Here is a 19,122-nt window from a genome sequence, read left to right on the forward strand (position 1 = left end):
CAAGCCCTACATCTCCAGCCCAACTTTATCTTGCTTCTGTCCATCTTTTCCTTCTACAACGAGGCTTTCGTTGGCGTGCAACCGTCAGTTGCCCTCCGCTGCCACTTCTTTAGCCTGCTCCTTCGTGCAGTCGTGAGCGGCAACGTGCTCTTGAAGGCCGAGAAGAAGGGGGAGAACTTCAGGCACCGCTGGGTCCTTATGTGCCTCAAGGATGCGAACCCTCGGCTGGAAGAGACGAAGGAGTTTCCGGAGAAGACCTCCGCATGGAGCTCCGGAAGCTCTCCGACCCTCGTGTTGTGCCCGTGCTAGAGCGCTTTTCCCGAGACATTAGCGCCAAGAGGCTGACCGAAAGAATGAGAGTGAAGAAATTCCTGGCGAAGCGCTTGGCGCCTCTCCAGGGACATTCCTGGCCCCTGTGGGAGTACCAGGCTGGCGACGACGAGCTCCATCTTCGGTCTTGGGATCTTCCCATACAATACCTGAGCAGGGTCATGGCGATTTTGCTCGGTGGCGACCATGGCGACCTTCCCGAGGCCTTGGATCCATTGTACCGTCATGAAGACCGGGCCGACCTGGTTGTTGTTATGCTTGTCTTCAATTAGTGGGGGCTCCTCCCAGCTGAAGGCTCCGGTCTGGTGGAGGTGTCATCCAGCAACACATCCGGTGTAGCGGGCTCGGAGAAGACCATTGACGACCGCGCGCCGAGCGTACCTGTCCCGTCGCAATCCGTCCTGGTGCGCTAGCTCGAGGATGATGGTGCCATTGGTGATACCACCGTCGGGACCTCCTTGCGCCTGGACAGGGCCTCTAGGGGGCGTGTGCTGAGTCCGTGAGCCATGCAGTCTGCATGCGTGCACGCTTCCCGGAAGCTCGGGGCTGAGCCATCCCCGGTGCACCCCGCTTCTGCTAGCGGGAGATCCATGGCGCCGAGCTCGCCTCCCTCCATGGGGGCCCCGATTCCTCCCCCGTCGCCGGGGCGGAGAAGAGGAAGAGATGGCACGATGTCGAAGAGTAAGTTACCTGCTTGGGCACGCTTTGTCCGTCTATTGTCCATGTTTGGCTGATTTACTCCTTTCTGCTTGACGTCCAGGAATGTCGTCTTGCCGTGGGCGAAGAGGAAGAAGACGGTCATCAAGCCGAAGGTGACTCTTGATGCAGCGCCTGCTCTCGTCAGCACGTCGCCATCTGCGGGTGGGGAGGAGGAGGCTCGTGGGGCGGCCTCCCTGGCCTTGGTCTTCAAGCCCCCTGAGCCACTGAAGCAACCTGAAGCGACCGTGGGGATGCCACTGGCCGGGCGGCAGGCCTGCGAGGGTCCTCAGGCTCCGGAGGTGTTGGCGCCCGCAACTGTTGAGCAGTTTTCGGGGCCCCTTGTTCTACGTGGCGCTGCTCCTCCGACAACGCCACCCGAGCCTCCGTTGGACGCTCTTGAGGAGGAGGTCTAGAAGACCTCGGCGCTCACCCAAGGCATACTGGATGCGGTACTTACCGCCCTGAGTGATGTCGCAGCCGAGATCAGGAAGGTCGAGGAAGAGGACGAGGCCGCCCGTGCCGTGCATGAGGAGGCGCTGAAGGAGGTCAAGGCGGCTGTCAAATATGTGCGAAGGGGTGGAGGCCCGCCTGAATGCCCACCAGGGGGAACAAGCCGAGTTGGTCGAGTAGTATCGCTTGCAGGAGGAGGAAGTTAAGGTCCGCGAGGCCAAGCTCGCCGCCCGGGAAGATGAGCTGTCCCGGGAGGCAAACCTCTTGGGCCCGGAGCAGGCGCCCTTGGAGGAACGAGAGAAGGAGGTTTCCATGAGGAAGGCTCTCCTTGAGGTCCAGGAGAAAGCTCTCGCCGCGGTCGAGAAGAGGAAGGCCGCTGAGCTGGGTTGCATCCCCGACGTCGAGCTCAGACTTCGCAAGGCGCTCCGCTCCCTCTGGAGGAATGAGTTTGATGCGCCTCGGGCCACCCCGGAGGTTGGCTTCGCCGCGCTCATGAAAGGACTCGTCGCGGCGCTGGAGGTTGCAGTCACACAGATAGACAAGATCTTGGACAGCGGGTATCGTGACCTCTTCTTCACCGCTGCGACTCGTGTCTTTAGTCACTTTCATCTTCACGACCCCGGATTTGACCTGAGGTCCGTGATCGTGCCGGTCCCTACCAAGGCCCGCGAACGTGCCGCGGAGGCGGTGAGGGGTCCTATGGAGCTGCTGGTGAGGAGGTCCGCCCGCGTCACATCTCCTTTGTCTCTAGGTACCGCTGGAGCCGATGATGGGGAAGACGATGCCTCTGACGTCAACGACCAGCTCCCTACGGAGGGGGTGACCGGCAGCAGCTCCTCCTGATTCCTTATCCGTGTTATTTTCCTGCAACGCACATCGTGCCTCATGGAGGTGTCAAACTTATTTCCGTTTTTATGAACTTCATCGTGCTCTGTAATAATTGAATGCTTGAATGTTTTCCCCAACTTGTTCCTATCATGTTTGCAGTGGTACTCTGCATCGGCAGGGCCGGCCTCGCCTGTACCTTCCCACGATTGAACCGACCGGAAACCAAGGACGGCCCAAAGATGGAAGGGGCTACGAGCAAAGTTAGGTTCGTGAGTCTCGATGCTCACGTGTCCGCCTTGGCGTGCAAGCTGTCCTCATGATGAGAACGCGGCGAAGATTTCGAAACTTTGAACACCTTCAGCACTCTACGTCGGCACGGCCCGCCCCGCGCGTACCTCCCCGTGATTAAATCGACTAGAAACCAAGGACGGCCCAAAGGGGGGAGGGGCTATGAGCGCAGTTAGGCCCCTAACTTGCGATGCTGAGGGGTCCCCCTTGACGTGCGAGCGACTCTGGTACTCCTCCTAAGAAACCCATGATATAAGACTCTCGAACTCCTTCGGCACTCTGTGTCTGCAGGGCCCGCCCTGCGCATACATCCCCATAGTTGAACTGACCGGAAAGGGCGGCTCAAAAGGGAAAGGGGTTACGGGCGCAGTTTAGGCTCTTGAGTCGCGATGCTCAAGAGTCCCCCTTGACGCACGAGTGACTCCAGTGTTCTTCCTAAGGGATCCAAAGCAATTTGTCGAGTGCACTGGGCTCTACGACGGCAGGGCCCTCCCCCCGCGTACCTTCCCATGATTGAACCGTCCAAGGACCGCCCAAAGGGGGAAGGGGCTACGGGCAAAGTTAGGCCCCTGAGTCCCGATGCTCAGGGGTCCCACTTGACGTTTGAGCTACTCCGTACCTTCAGCTGTTTGCACCATGCGCTGGGCGTGGGCGAAGTCGCGGGTGGACTGTGCTGATCTCCTTGCCAGCCGAGGGTGTAGCCATTGACGGGCTGTGTTGGTGCCAACTGGGTGCGTAGTCATTGGTGGACTGCATTTGTGCCAGCTCAGGGCGTAGTCATTGGCGTACTATGTTGATTGCCCTTATCTGTACCTAGCGAGGAGCATAGGTCTCCCACTAGGCGTGGGATGGACCGCTCCGTGTCCTCGGGGGGCCCTGCGCGTATACAACCTCGGCTCTTTATTACATGAGAGTGTCACGGTGGGGGTGTATCTGGGAGGTCGCGAGGACGATTTGGCCTTGCGAGTGTCCCTACCCCCGATGCATTGGGGCATGAGCTTCTCCCCAACGTGGAGCATACTGCTGCCACTAGGCCTGGGATGGACCCCTCCGCGTCCTCGGGGGCCCTTCGGCGATATAGCCTTGTCTCGTTATTACGTGAGAGTGTCACGGTGGGGGTGTATATGGGAGGTCGTGAGGACACTATGGCCTCGCGAGTGTCCCTACCCCCGAGTCATTGCCGGACCGAGTTGATTTTGTCTGGGTTATTGGCAAACCCTGCTGACTTCTTCTTCTTTGGGAGCGAGGTTGCGTATTTGCATGGACAAACTTCAATCGGGGCCCCCAAGCGAAAGGCCGACCGCCCGACAATATAACCAATGCAGAACGTTAGGATGCCAAACAGGTGAAACTGAACAACCACACAATGCATAAACGAAAGTAGCAGCCGGAGGAGTGTCGTGAGCTTGGGGAGGCCGCATGGCCTTGGAGGTGCCCTTAGACGGGGTGAACCAAAAAGTTATCTCGCAGCGGCCAACAAAAAGTCACATGGCAGCCGTGCCGCTATAGTGCTGAAGGCGCCGCCGTCGCTTGAGATCTTGTCACCGCGGTCGCGACCCTCACGGGTCCGCTGCCTGCCGAGGCTCGGGGACTTAGCTTGGCCCAAGCATCTCCTCCTCTTCCTCGCGGTGTCGTACGAGCATGGCCTGCTGGATCCTCTGGTAAGTGGCAGCCACGTTACCTAGCCCGAAGGGCATGAAGGCATTGGCACCCGGGTACTCCACCGGTAGCCAGCCAGCATAGGCCAGAAGGGGCCCTGTGGTGCGGCTATGTTGGTTGCGGACGCGTTGATGCAGATGCGGGGTCAGTCGACCGTGCCGCCGACGGCGACAGTGATTGGTGGTGTAGGGCAGTCACCGCGTCGCATAGTCTGGGCCTCTCGAAGTTCTTGGATTGTTCTAATGACGGACTCGCAAGAGCTGGTCGGATGTGCTCTCGAGGGCGCCCTCGGGATGTGCTCGAACGCCGCCTCCGCCTCACCGATCAGACTAGGGGCCTCCCGGTGGGAGCCCCCAGCTCTGACCCAAGAGGGGCGCCGAGTGTGCATCCCTATGTGATGGGGGGTAGGTCCCCATCGCCGGGCACGGAGCCCGAAGCCCCGAGGCACTCCGTTGGGAGGTGCTCCTCCTTCTTCTTGCGTGGGTCCTCGTGAGGCAGCTCGTCTTCTTCATCGCCCGAGTGCTCCGCCGCCGCCGCGCGGTAGGCACGCTCGAGTGCAGAGACGGCATCCTTCTCATGGAAAGAGATAGTGATGATGTCGTCGCTCCCTGGCATTTTGAGGACATTGTAACCATGGTGGACCACTTCCATGAACCTGGCGAGCGCCGGGTACCCGAGGATTGCGTTGTATGGCAGGTGAATGTGCGCGATATCGAAGACGACGATCTCAGTGTGGTAGTTCTTGCGCTTGCCGAAGATGACGGGCAGATGCACTTGCCCAATGGGCACAGTGGACTCCTGAGAAGGGCTTGGTCGGCATGAGTTGCTCACACGGCAGCAGGAGTTTCTCGAGTGTCTCGACTGAGAGGACGTTGAGCCCTGCTCCACTGTCAATGAGGGTCTTGGTGACAAGCACCTTGCTAATGGTCGGGGTGCACATCATTGGGAGCTTGCCGGCCATGAACGAGCACCTGAGCTAGTCACTTGGGTCGAAGGCGATGGTGGTCTAGGACCAGATGAGGGGATGCATTGCATATGCCCTCGGGAGGGCGGTGTTCACCTCCCAGACGAACTGCTTGAAGGCGCGGTTGGAGGCTGGGGTTTGGGCGCCGCCCAGGATGGAGGCCACCGCCCTGGCCTCCTGGAACCCTCAGCATTGTCGTCCTGCATGTGTTCATCCCTCCTCCCTGGCTACGAAGGCAACGGGGGCAGCACGGCCTCCCAAGGGCGAGCCTCACGAGTCTGGCTGCGTCGCTGCCCCTCCCGAAGGTTATCACGCCAGCGGTCCTCCGGAGGCTGGTCACGCCAGGGGTCCTCCTGAGGCTATTCACACCAACCCTGACGCGGTTAACGGTCATTCTAGCTGCCCCCATTGCGACCTCCTCCGCACGTGGGGCTTCTGTCGAACTGCCCGGGGTGCTTGTTGAAGTGCTCGGCACGGACCAAACGGATTTCTCGACATTCAGAGGTATCATGGGCACTCGTGCCATGGAAGATGCACGTCGGCCCCCCTACGGAAGGGTGCTCTCCCCCTCGGATATGCTTCGCCTGGGGCTCGGCGGCGAGCACCACCAGGGCCTTGCGCTTAACATCCTTGGCTTTGGCTTTCTTCTCTTGAAGGTCCACCGCCTGGGGCCCGAGGAGTGACAAGCGTCCTTCTTCATCCTTGGCGCATTTGCTTGCCAAGTTGAACATCTCCAATGTGGTGCTCATTTCATCGTTCATGGCGAGCTCTTCCTTCATCTCGAGGTCGGTTACTCCATCGGAGAAAGCCGAGATGACGGCTTCGTCCGACGCCCTGGGGATCTTGAGGCGCATAACCGTGAAGCGTTCTATGAAATTGTGCAAGGTATATCCCTCTTGCTTCTTGACGCACTGCAGGTCGTTCATGGTGGGAGCGCGGTCGTGTGTCCCCTAGAAGTAGGCGATGAAACACTTGCGTAGGTTGTCCTAGGAGGTGATGGATGCCTTCGGGAGGTTGAGGAGCCAGGAGAGTGTACCGCCCTTGAGCGTCATTGGGAACCAACACGCGATGATCTTGTCGCCTCCTTCTTCTACCCTGATGCTCAGCGTGTAGAGTTGCAGGAACTTACCAGGGTCTTGGGTGCCATCGTAATGTGGGGGCGGGTCAGGCTTGAACTTGCAGGGCCACACAGCGGGGTAGAGCTCAGGGGAGATAGCGAGGCACCCCACCAGTCCAATGGGTACTGTACGCACGGGGGCCGTCGGGTCTTGTTGCTCCAGGGGGTCATCTTCGATCAGGGTGCGCTCATGACGTGGAATTTGCAACGCCGGGGGCGCGCATACATTGGCGCTGGGCCGGGGGATCATCTGGCAGCTCGCTTCATCTCCGGGCGCAGCCCTGGCTTCACGAGGCTAGGCGCGGGGTCGCGCTTCTTGCCCGGGCTCAGGGCCAGCGACACACCGCGGGGGTGGGGGTGGCGCATCTTGTTCCTCGTTGTTCGCAAGGGACGGCTAGGGTCGGAGCAAGTAGGAGAGCTCCACTGAGTCACAGGCGGTCGCTATGAGCTCCTCGATGTGATGGAGCCAGTCGTCAAGGCGGTTAGGAGCAGGCCGGTAACGGAGCAGCTCGGTGGCCATGGCAAGCACGCGCCAACCGTGGGACATCTCTGGCCGAGCGCGCGATGCTGATCCTGAAGGCGTGGCAAGCGACGGAGTGGCGGTGCGGCCGTCGACCGGCTCGGTCATCGGCTGGGAGGAGCCCTGTTGCTCTTGAATTTCGGGGCAGGTGGGAGCGTTCACCACGGGTGACGACGACCTGCACACGCCGGCGGCACCGACGGGCGCGGTCTGGGCGAAGTGGGTGGTGCGGTGTTCATAGCGAACCCGGCGAGCGTTAGCCATCTGAGCCATGGAGCTTGGTGAAGACGGATCATGGAGGAAGCCTCGACACACCCCTCCCTGACGAGCCAAATGTCGGATGTCGGGCTCCGCAAAACCCTAAGGATTCGAACACTGGGGCGTGTACGAAGGTCTCTCCCTGCTTTGCCTCACCTACCCCACTGCTCAATGGAAATGATGAAGGACTCACTCGATGGCGAAGGTAGCACAGGACTCAACAGTTTACCCACCTTCGGGTCGCTGTGAAGCGCAAAACCCAACTCCTGCTTTTGGTGGATTACCTCTCGCGAAGGAGTTGGTGGATGAGTTAGTACAGTGTTCTTGAGCCTCCGGAGGGCAAGCGGCTAAGTGTATTGTCCTACCGTCCCAATGAACTCTCCCTCTCAAGTATCCTACCCTCTCTATTAATAGCGAAGGCCTGGGTCCTCTTCCCTCATAACTTCGGCGGGAAGGGATCCCATGGTGGCCAATTTTGAAGGGGAACAGGGGAACATGCTCCCCTGCCCAAACGTGGTCTTCGCCTGCAAAGTAACTGTGTGCGTTGCAGAGGCGGGCCCGTGAGTGACATTTTCCTTACTAGCGGGCCACTGCGGCTTTGTTGCACGAGAAGGGAAACCTTTGGAAGATCCTTTGGAACCCCTGTACTCTCCCACCTCCTTTGCACCAAAGGGGAAACCGCCATGTCCTGCCATCTACTGCCCGCTTGTCCTTTCCTGGCATCACCCCTCACTGTTGAGGCCCGGCCTTATCTCGGAATATCCTCCACTTCGGAGGGGTCCTGAGGAGCCCCCCTATGGGTGTACACGCTCCTCCTCCTCGTGAGGCTTGGCCCCTGACGAGGGCTTACCTTGAATGGCGCGGGGCCCGTTGGTTTGTTTCGGTGAGACGGGCTCGCCCTGCGCCACAGGCAGGCAGGTCTGGGTACCCCATTCCTAGAAGCCGACAGGCACACAGTAGGGATTCCTCTTGCGCATCAGAGCAAACTCTTCTTGAGGCAACTCTTCGGGCTCTTTGGGGCCCTTCTTCTTACTGACAGTCCTCCGGACAGGCTGCTTTTGTGGATGAGCACTGGAACTGGCAGCTCCTTCCTCACATGCACGTGGTAGCTTCGAGCCACACTTGGGGTTCATGCTAAAATTCATAGGACCAGAGCCAGCACCTGGAACTCATAAGAAGAATGGCAACAAAATATGTGTAAACAAACTGCAAGAGTCAAATAGGAAACCAGAACAGAGATGGGTAGATGGAGGAAAGAAAAAGTGTGTAGGTGCCCAGGCGGTAGTACCGCTGTGCACGAGCGGTACTTCCGCTGCAGCAGTAGTATCGTTGTGTAGGAGCGGTACTTCCGCCGAAGAGGTAGTACCATCCCACTGGCGGTAGTACCATCCTGGAGTGGATAAGTGCTGTCAATGGAGGCGACAGTGCCAGATCTCTCCATCTCACACATCGATACTACAAGTACCAAACTAATTGCAACACAAAATCATCCACACATCCTACGCAATCCATGGGAAAACAAACCAAACAGGGAATCTACACACATTTCCCTAGATCAAGATCCAACGATATACCATTAGAGAGAGATGGGAATTGAGGGCAGTACCGGGATCCATGGCACGAGGGAGATGGGAGGAGAGATCCCTCCAGACAAAAAGGGTAGGGCGATAGGGATAGAGGGATCCGTAGCCGGCCTCCGGTGATGTTCTTGGTCGCAACAGAGAGGGGGAGTCGTGAGGAGAGGGAGGGAATTGGTATGAGGGAGTTAGAACTCCCCCTGGCCTGATCTTAACTCCCCATGAAATCCCCAAAGCGGTAGCACCACCCATCTGCACGGTAGTACTATTGGAGCAGTAGTACCGGCCTGGGAGCGGTAGTACCGCCGGTGACCCAAGCAACAGTCACCATTTAAGAGTGAAGGCAAAAAATTGGGTTCAATTTGACTATGCAGAGAAGAGAGAAAAGGTACAAACTCAAGGAAGGTACTCCACTTTTAAAAGAATGCAAAATGAGAAATAAATCAAATTGTGGAGTGACCGTGCATGCAACTAATGAAAATAACTTGTGTGGAAGAGAGCCGGTGGCCTAGGGCACCTATGTTTGAGTCGGTTGGTATGGCACCGCGAAGATTTTAACCTTGGGACGATGACCAAAACTCGTCTTTGAAGCACACATTTCACCATTAGAGACTAATGTGAAAGACTTGATCGATTTATGCATAATAGGGGGAGGGAGAGTTCTTCGAGAGAAGAATACTCCCCCTAAATTCATGCCTACATCTAAACAAAATAGAATGATAAGAATGGTGGGGTGTGCCTAATTTCAATCCACATTGCTCAAGTCAATAATATTAAGCTCATGCCTTAACTCGTGAAATCTTGCTTCATTTAAAGGCTTCGTGAAGATACCTGCAAGCTGGTCATTGGTGTTGAGGTAAATGAGGTCAATCTCCCTGCGCTTGATATGCTCCCGGATGAAGTGATGATGAATACTGATGTGCTTCATCTTGCAATGTTGAACCGGGTTGTTGCAGATTGAGATAGCATTGATATTATCAAATTAAAGAGGGAGTTTTTCACTAGTGGCACTGTAATACTTTAAAGTTTGCCTCATCTAGAGAAACTGAGCACAACAACTTGCAGCAGCTACATATTCAACCTCGGTGGACGAGAGAAAACCCAATTTTGTTTCTTGGAAGACCAACTTACCAGAGAGCGACCAAGGAATTGGCAACCTCCGAAAGTTGACTTCCTATCTACATGGTCTCCCACTCAATCCGAATCCGAATATCTTGTAGATCAAATGAAGCCCCTTTGGGATACCATAAGCCAAAGTTTGGGGTACGAGCCAAATATCGAAAGATTCGCTTGACCGCCACATAGTGACTTTCCTTAGGTGTGGATTGAAATCATGCACAAATTCCCACATTCAACATAATATCTAGTCTAGATGAAGAATGGTAAAGCAAAGATCCTATCATAGAGAGACATACCTTTTTTACCACAACTTTACCATTGGGATCGAGGTCAAGATGGCAATTCAGAGGCATGGGCGTGTTGGCCATGGCTGGTTTGAGATCATCCATCTTGAACCTTTTGAGCATGTCTTGAGTGTATTTTTCTTGATTGATGAAGGTCCCTTGACTTCATTTCTTGACTTCAAATCCAAAGAAAAACTTCAACTCTCCCATCATAGACATCTCAAACTTTTAGTCATTAGTGCAGCAAATACTTCATTAAAAGGTTTGTTAGGAAAACCAAATATAATATCATCAACAATTAGTTGGCATATGAACAAGTTCCCCTTGACTTTCTTAGTAAAAAGAGTGGGGTCAATTTTCCCAACTTCAAATCCACGGTCATGTAACATCTTGGTAATGTGCTCATACCACGCGTGTGGGCTTGTTTAAGGCTATAGAGTGCCTTATCGAGAACATACACATGATTAGGGAACTTGGGATCCTCGAACCCCGGGGGTTGGTTGACATAAACCAACTCCTTAAGGGGAAAATTAAGAAAAGCACTCTTCACATCCATTTGGTATATTTGAAGTTATGATGAGAAGCAAATACAAGCAACATGCAAATAGATTCAAGGTGAGCGACACGAGCAAAGGTTTCACCGTAGTCGATACCCTCGACTTGGGAGTAGCCTTGTGCTACCAATCTTGCCATGTTCCGAGTGACGATACCATTCACATATTGCTTGTTCTTAAAGATCCAATTTGTCCCAATGACATTGTGGTTTCCTTTGGTCTTGGCACCAATTTCCACACTTGGTTGCTCTCGAAGTTGTTGAGTTCTTCATGCTTGGCTTCAACCCAATCCTTATCTTTGAGAGCCTCTTGTACCTTTAGTGGTTCAATGCAAGAAACAAACGCATGATGGGCACTAAAGTTTGATAATTCACAACGTGTGGTTACCCCTCTCTGTAAGCTGCAGTAGACATTCTCCAACACATGAGAAATATTTTTTAGCGTTTTGGCAGTCTTGGAAGCACATTTTCTTGAATCTCCGCAGGGGTAAGACGAGGAGCTTGTTTGCGACTTGTACTTCCTTTTTGAGTTTGCCCTTGATCTTGAGCTTGATTTTCTTCTTGTGCTTGCTCTTGATCTTGAACTTGGACTTGATCTTGAGCATCCTCAGAGGGGTGAGCTGGATTAAGGACATCATTTTGTGTAAGACCATCTTGAGGTGGATCTTCTCCTTGATCGGGGTCATGGGGATGAGGGCCTTTAGAGTGTTCTTCGAAAGCATGTGGGTCTTGCATCGGTGATGGTTCCACATGAGTGGAACATTTTCCTTGTCCTTCAGCCGCAAGGAGTTCCTCAACAGGCAGGAAGTGCCCACGCCCATTCTTCATATGGCATGGGGAGGAAGTTCATCACCTACATCACAAAGACCACTTTGCTCCACTCTGGAGCCATTATTCTCAGTCCTGAGGACTTGTTGAGGACATGGTAAATGCGAGAGTTTGTAGCATAACCAATACATATGCCCTCTTGAGATCTAGGTTCAAATTTAGACAATCGAGCACCTTTCTTAAGAATGAAACACTTACAGCCAAACACCCAGAAGTACTTGAGGTTGGGCTTGTTGCGTGTAAGAATTTCATGTCGGGTCTTGTTCAAGCTTGTGCGAAGGTAGAGGCGATTGGATGCATGACATGCAGTGTTGATGGCTTCGGCCCAAAAGTTATACGGAGATTTAAACTCCGTCATCATGGTTCTTGCTGCATCCATCAACGTATGGTTCTTCCTTACTACCACACCATTTTTTTGAGGAGTGTAAGGAGCAGAGTATTGATGCTTGACTCCTTCATCACTCAGAAATTCATTTAGGGTGTAGTTGTTGAACTTGGTGCCATTGTCATTTTTGATCATCAATATATTTGCATTGTGCTGGCATTGAGCTTCATTAGCAAAGTCGATGAAGGTTTGTTGAGTCTCACTCTTTCTCTTGAAAAAGTATACCGAGGTATATCGTTAGTAATCATCCACAATCACCACCAATACTTTTCCCCAAGACTATCGTAGGATGGAGGACCAAAGAGATCCATGTGGAGTAGGTCCAAGGTCCACTTTGTGTAGATGATAGTCCTGGGGCAGTGAGCTATCTCATGAATCTCCCCTTCAATACACGCACTACAAGCATGATCTCTGGCAAAACTCACATTTGTTAGTCCGAGAACCTCATCCCCTTTGTGGAGACTTTGCAAAGATCTCATAATGACATGGGCTAGTCAGCGATTAGGCAAGTCGCAGTCATAGTGGGTCGCTCCGAAAAGTTAGCCACATAGAGATCGTTCTCGACATGCACAACAAAGGCTACTATAAGACTCTTGCTGCACAAAAGGGCCACGGAGTCAATGCCAAAGAAGGTACAAAAGCCCATAATTGCAAGTTGATGAACGGAAAGTAAATTGTATGCGAGGGTCTCAACAAGCATAACCTTTTCAATGGTAAGTTCCGGAGAAATTACCACCTTGCCGAGACCCAATACCTTTGAAATCGCATCATCGCCAAAGGAGACTTGGGTGGCAATCGATGGGTCGGGATGAACGTCCACCACCATGTCCTTGCTTGAGGTCGTATGATTTATTGCTCCACTGTCAAGCAACCATGACGCCCACCTCGAAGCAAACTCCTCCATAAGATCAATGCTTGGATTTAGGTACCCATTCTTTAGTGGGTTCTCTTATGTTAGTAATAAGGGTCTTAGGAACCCAAATAGACCATTCAATGTGCTCATCATAAGAACCAAAAAACTTAGCAAAAACATTCCCATCACTAGCACGCCACAAAACATAAAAGGGGTTAAAGTCACCGATTGTGTTGGGTAGAGGGGCATTTCCCTTCATGGCATAGCTTGGTGCTTTTTTTCTCATGAGTACCCTCCCCAGATTTAACAAAGGTTTTCATAAGCTGGGGAGGTTGCTTAGTCTTCTTATTCTTGTTCTTCTTGGACTTGGGTGCAAACCCAACTCCTTCCTTTGCAACCACTTCCTTTTGACTGCTCAAAAGGTCATTAAGATTCTTTTCACCTTGGATGCATGTCACAAGGCCTTTCTCAAGCTGCTCTTTTAATTTGGAGTTGTCCTCCACAAGATGAGCATTCTCACAACATGGGTTAGTTGTATGGATATTATCAATTAAAACATATGCATAGAAAGTGGATATTTCCTTAGTGAGTTTTACTTGGAATTGAGCATGAGACTCTTTTAAAGAGACATGAGCACTCTTTGAGGCCTTGTGAGCCTTGTCAAATGTTGCAAGCTATTTCTTGAGTCTAAGATGGTCAAGCCGAAGTGCACTCTTTTCGTATGGAAGCACACGCGTAAGAGCAAGCGCATGAGCAAGTTCTTTCTTTAACTTACCAAGGTCATCAATAAGTGAATCCTCAAGAGTCAAATGAAGTCCTTGCTCTTTTTCAAGAGCAATAGAAAGATCCACAATCTCATTGGCATAGTCACGACTATGACCTTCTAATGTAGAGATAGTCTATTCATGAGATTCGATGAGGTCATTAGCCCCTTTGAGTTGTTGCAATAAAGCAACAAAATGCTTCTTGGATTTACCCTTGAATTTTCTCATGAATTTACTAAAGGAATTCTCCTTCTCCTCTACCTCTTCATTTTCATCTCGGCTATCTATGGTAGTGGAAATGGTAGCTTTGATGTTGGTAGTTTGAGAATTAGGGGTTACCTTGTTGGATGCCTTGGCCATCAGGCACTTAGGAATGCGGTTCTCGTTGGGGGGCTTGAAAATAGACACCTTGATTGGAGAACATGATGAAATGGCCACCGTGTCCATTCCCAATTCTTCACCACTTTTGTCATCATCATCATCATCATCGAAGAGGTACTCTTCTTGAGCCACCAACACCTTCTGGGCACCTTGTTGGGGAAGTTGTTCTTGTTTGGAAAAGACTTGGTGTTGTCTTTGTGAATGAGCTTGCCACAATTGTCTTCCCTCTTCTCATAGGGAAAACTGCCATGAAGTTAGTCAAATTGACCCAATTGTAGAAAATTCACACCCGTTGCTTTCCCTTGGACCCACTTGAGTTGTTCTTGGAGAAGTTGGGCCTTGAGTTTTTCTTGTTTCCCCAAAACTGCTTTGATCCCAGAGCCATGTGGTCATGGTAAGCATACTTGGTGTCTTCAGGACAAGTTCCTTCTTCGCCTTCCTCATCTTCCTCCAAAGCAGCCTTGGCCTGCAAAGCTAGGTTGTCAGCGGTCTTGTTAAAAATGTTCATGACAATAAACTCATCCAACACATCTCTTGAGGAGAATGAATGAAAGTGTGGCGTTTGACGGATGACGCATGACATGGACTTATTGAAAGGCATGATGGTCGTGAGAAACTTGTGCTTTATCCAAGGATCATCCACATCTTTGCTTCCATGATCCTGAAGAGCATAACAAGAGTTGTAACTCTTCGATATAGCTCACGAGGGTCCTCATCCTCGATCGTGGCAACTTCATCGGCCTAATCAAGAACCACTTCATAGTTGGAGCGTTGAATGCTAGAGCTTCCCTTGTACATGGAGATGATGTGCTCCCAAAAATCTATGGCATGAGTGAAGGGACACATATGAGGAAGCTCTTCAACAGGTACAATTGCTCGAACAATGAACAAGGCGGAGTGATTGAGCTGATTATCGGGCTATTCTCTTGGCGTGAGGTTTCTTGAATCATGTGGGTAGTACCCCTACTCAATGATTCTCCAAAGTTTTGTTGAGTTGTGTTTCAAATGAGACTTTATAAGAAAAACCCAGTTAGCAAAATCATTCCTAAAAAGCTTTGGTGGAGGAGCTAGATTAATAATATGCGGTGGGTAGACCGGTCCTCCATAGACCATGGGAGGAGGAACAAAGAAAAGAAATTTGTCCCACTTGTTCCTTGAGGCTTTTTAGCCTTTTCACTACTAGTATTTTCCTTTTGGAATCGTCCCCCGAATCCGAAGTTGTGGTATTAGCCACCGACAACGGGTCGATAGGAAGTTTGTAAATATCAAGGAAATCCTTAAGCATGTTTTTGACTTCAATAACAACTAAGGATTTAAATGTGGACATGAAATCATTTAATTCATCTCGGGTGACTGAGTTTACAGAAGCTCCCTTAGGCACCTCCTCAACCCGTTCCTTGTCGTCAACCATACTCTTTGGGTGGTGAAACCCTTAATAAAGTGACGAGGCTTTGATACCAATTGAAAGGATCGATATGGTTGACTAGAGGGGAGTGAATAGGCAACTAACAAATTTTAAACTTTTCTTAAACCAAATTAGATATAGTAAGAAATAGTTGTGTAGATATGCAACTAAGCGAGCAACCTATATGATGCTAACAACCACAATAATAAGCAGGAAGTAAATAAAATTAAAGGTTAGAAATAACCACAAGTGGAACCGATGAAGTTGAGGATGTGTTTCTGAAGTTCCTTCCCTTCGAAGGGAATACGTCTCTGTTGGAGCGGTGTGGAGACGCAATGCTCCCCAAGATGCCACTAAATCCACCGTATTCTGCTCACACCCTCACACGATGTGAGGTGCCCTGATTCTAGTAATTGGTGCCCTTGAAGGCGGTGACCGAACCTTTACAAACAAGGTTGGGGCAATCACACAACTTAGTTGGAGGCTCCCGACAAGACCATGAAGCTTCACCACAATGGAGTATGGCTTCGAGGTGACCTCTTCCATCTAGGGTGCTCAAACACCCAAGAGTAACAAGATTCGCGAGGGATTAATGGGGGGTGCGGTTTTTCTCTTGGTGGAAGTGTGGGGAAGGGTCTTCTCCTCCAAACACTAGAGAATCAACAAGAGTTGATGGCTAGGGAGGGAGATCGGGCAAGTTTGAGATTGTGGAGCAACACTGGAGCTAGAGGGGAAAAAGGTAAACTCTCCTTGTGGAAGAAGACACCTATTTATAGTGGGGGAATGTGGCCATTACCAGCCCCTTACTGGCCCAACTAAGCGGTAGTACCGTCCACCAGGGCGATACTACCATTGGGGCGGTACTACCGCTCCCCCTTGGTGGTACTTCCACTTAGCCACGACGAATGGGGGTCGGAAGCCAGAGAGAAAAATTAAGCGGAAGTGGGCGCGGCAGTCCCGCTGGAGCCGTACTACCGCTCCCCCTGAGTGGTACTTCTGCTCATAAGAAATAAAAGGCCCCCCGATACCATAGAAGAGAAACAAGTGGAAGAGGGCCGACACTGGTGGGCGGTAGTACCGCTCGAGTGGTACTACCGCTATGCAGGGCGGTACTACCGCTGGAATGGTAGTACCGCTTGCGAGGGCGGTAATACCGCTTGTGAACTTCTTGGGCACATAAACATGGCAGCTCCTTTTCTCCGGAAAACGGATGGGGAGAAGAATGAGAGTTAGTGTTCCACCCAACTGTTCCAAACACGGATCCCCTCTAGATACTACGGGATTATCTATGACTCGAGTCCACCAACCCTAAGTCAATAGCTAAGCATTGTGTTCACCTTTACTTCCTGATGGGAATAAAACCGTCTCGTGGCACCTCATAATTCTCTGAAAGCATATCACACACAATTAGTCCGCAAATGGTATCGTCATCAACCACCAAAATTACCAAGGAGATATTATGCTCTTACAACCCAGTTGCCCCACGCGGCGTTAGTAAGCTTCTCTAGGTTGGGTGAACACTTGTGAGGAGCACTGGCCCGGGTTGTTGATTAATTCTCCAGGGGTACCGACAGGTCCCTATTATTTTTCTATTAGTTATTAGGCAAATGTACTAGCAATGTTGCATATTGCCAGAAGAGTTTTATCGTGAAACAAAAATCAAAGGGGTCCCCATAACAACCCCAAGCATGTTAGGTGCGCTCAGTATGGAACATAACACCGGTTCACAACTAGGGCATCAAAGGTAGAACAAGACACCAAGCAAAAGGCCCAGCCTTCCACCCTTTACCAAGTATTTATGTGCATTAAATAAAATAGCTATAATACTGTGATATCCCATAGACATCCATGTACTACATGGAAACAACTTGCAGCTGCAACTAACAACGCTATAAGAGGGGTTGAGCAATCGGTAACTTAGCCAAATCATGATTTGCTGGGATGTGGAGGGGTTAGAGGCTTTTCCTGGTAATGTTGGCAGGCTTAACATTCAAGTGGTCGGTAATGAGACATAATTATAGATCCGAAACAAGTAGCACATCAATGATATTAGTGGTATCCAGGGAAATGGGCATCTTGCGTGAGATCCCCCTTTGAAGAAGAACGAATCTATGAAGTAGAAGAACGAGATGTAGTCGAACGAAAACTCACACTCTTGTGAGATTTCGGGCTCCGCAAAACCCTAAAGATTCGAACTCAGGGGCGTGTATGAAGATCTCTCGTGGGCTCCCCTCACCTAACTCGCTACTCGCTGGGAATGGCAGAGAACTCACTCGATGGTGAGGAAGACACAGAACACGGCAGTGTACCCAGGTTCGGGCCGTTGAGAAGTGTAATACCCTACTGCTGCTTTGGTGGATTGCCTCTCGTGGAAGTTGGTGGATGAACTAGTACAATGTTCGAGGGCCTCCGTAGGGTAGATGGCTTTTGTGTGGCGCCAGTGGGTGAATGAATGAATCAGATCCCTCTACAAAGTAACCTACTCTCTATATGTATAGTGGCGGCCCTGGTCCTCTTCCCTTATCATTTCGGCAGGAAGGGATCCCACAACGACCAATTTTGAAGGGGGACAGGGGAACATGATCCCCTCCCCAAAGGTGGTCTTCGCCTGTAAAGTGGCTGCCAACGCTGCAGGGACAAGTCCAGGGATGATGTCTGTCCTCCTGGCGGGCAGCGATGGCCTTGTTGGACCAGAAGGGAAACCTTTGGAAGATGCCTTGGGAACCCCGGTATGTGCTTGCGCCCTTTGCACTAAAGGGGAAACTGCTCCATCCTGCTGTCTGATTCTCGCCTCTCCTTCCCCTGCGTTATCCTTGACTCCTAAGGTTGGGCCTTGCCTCGGAATATCTGCTAATCTGGAGGTGTCCTGATGAGGCCCCCTGCGGGTCTTGATGTTGTTCCTCCTCACGAGGCTTTTCCCCTCGCGAGGACCTTGCCTTGAGTGGTGTCGCGCCCGATTGTGCTTGCTTCATGAAGTGGGGCCACATGTAGGTAGGTCTTGGTACCCCCATTCCGAGAACGCCGAGAGTAGCCCCCAGGCCCAAGGCGCGCTCGGGTTAGCTTCTGGGCGAAGCCTCGGGGGTGCCCTGAGGCGCCACTCGCCCTAAATGCATGTGGGCCACGCCGCTGCGCGTCACGTGGCTAATATCGGGTCTCCCTTGCCTTATGTCTCCACTGAGCTATTAGGAACCCAACTCGTTGCGCTGGTCCATTATTGCTTTCCTTTCTCCCGCACTCGCTCTTCCTCCTCGGTCTCCAAGTGCAATCGGCGTCTCCCAGATCCAGCACCGCATCGTCTCCTCATTGGTTCTACGATGGCGCCTGCAGGCAAGCAAAAGACACAGATGCAAGGTCTAGCCCCAGCTCCTCCGCTCTTGGAGTGCGCCCTCTCTAAGGACAGGGGTCTTACTCTTGTGCTCCCATGGACTACAGCTGGGTCCAATGAGCATGTGCCGACCCTGATCTGGCCCGGCGGCACAGCAAAGCAGCCTCTGTCGAAGGCGGTATACCTCTTCTTCCTCCATAGCGTCTTTGCCGGGCTGGTGCCTCCGTTCTCCTCGTTCTTCCCCGGCATCCTAAACCACTATGGGATCTAGGACTTTCACCTCCAGCCCAACTCCATCTTGCTCCTGTCCGTCTTCGCTTTGTACTGCGAGGCCTTCGTAGGCATGCGACCTTCAGTAGCCCTCTTCCGCCATTTCTTCAGTCTGCACCTACATGACGGCGCCCATTTGTCGGCATGCGTCTCCTTCGTAGAGGCCCATAGTGGCAATTTTCTCCTGAAGGCCGGGAAGAAGGTGGAAAACTTCAGGCACCGTTGGGTTTTCATGAGCCTCAAGGATGCCAACCCTCAGTTGGAG

The sequence above is a fragment of the Hordeum vulgare genome, chromosome 7H, assembly GCF_904849725.1.
Source record: "Hordeum vulgare subsp. vulgare chromosome 7H, MorexV3_pseudomolecules_assembly, whole genome shotgun sequence".
Taxonomy (NCBI): Eukaryota; Viridiplantae; Streptophyta; class Magnoliopsida; order Poales; family Poaceae; genus Hordeum; species Hordeum vulgare.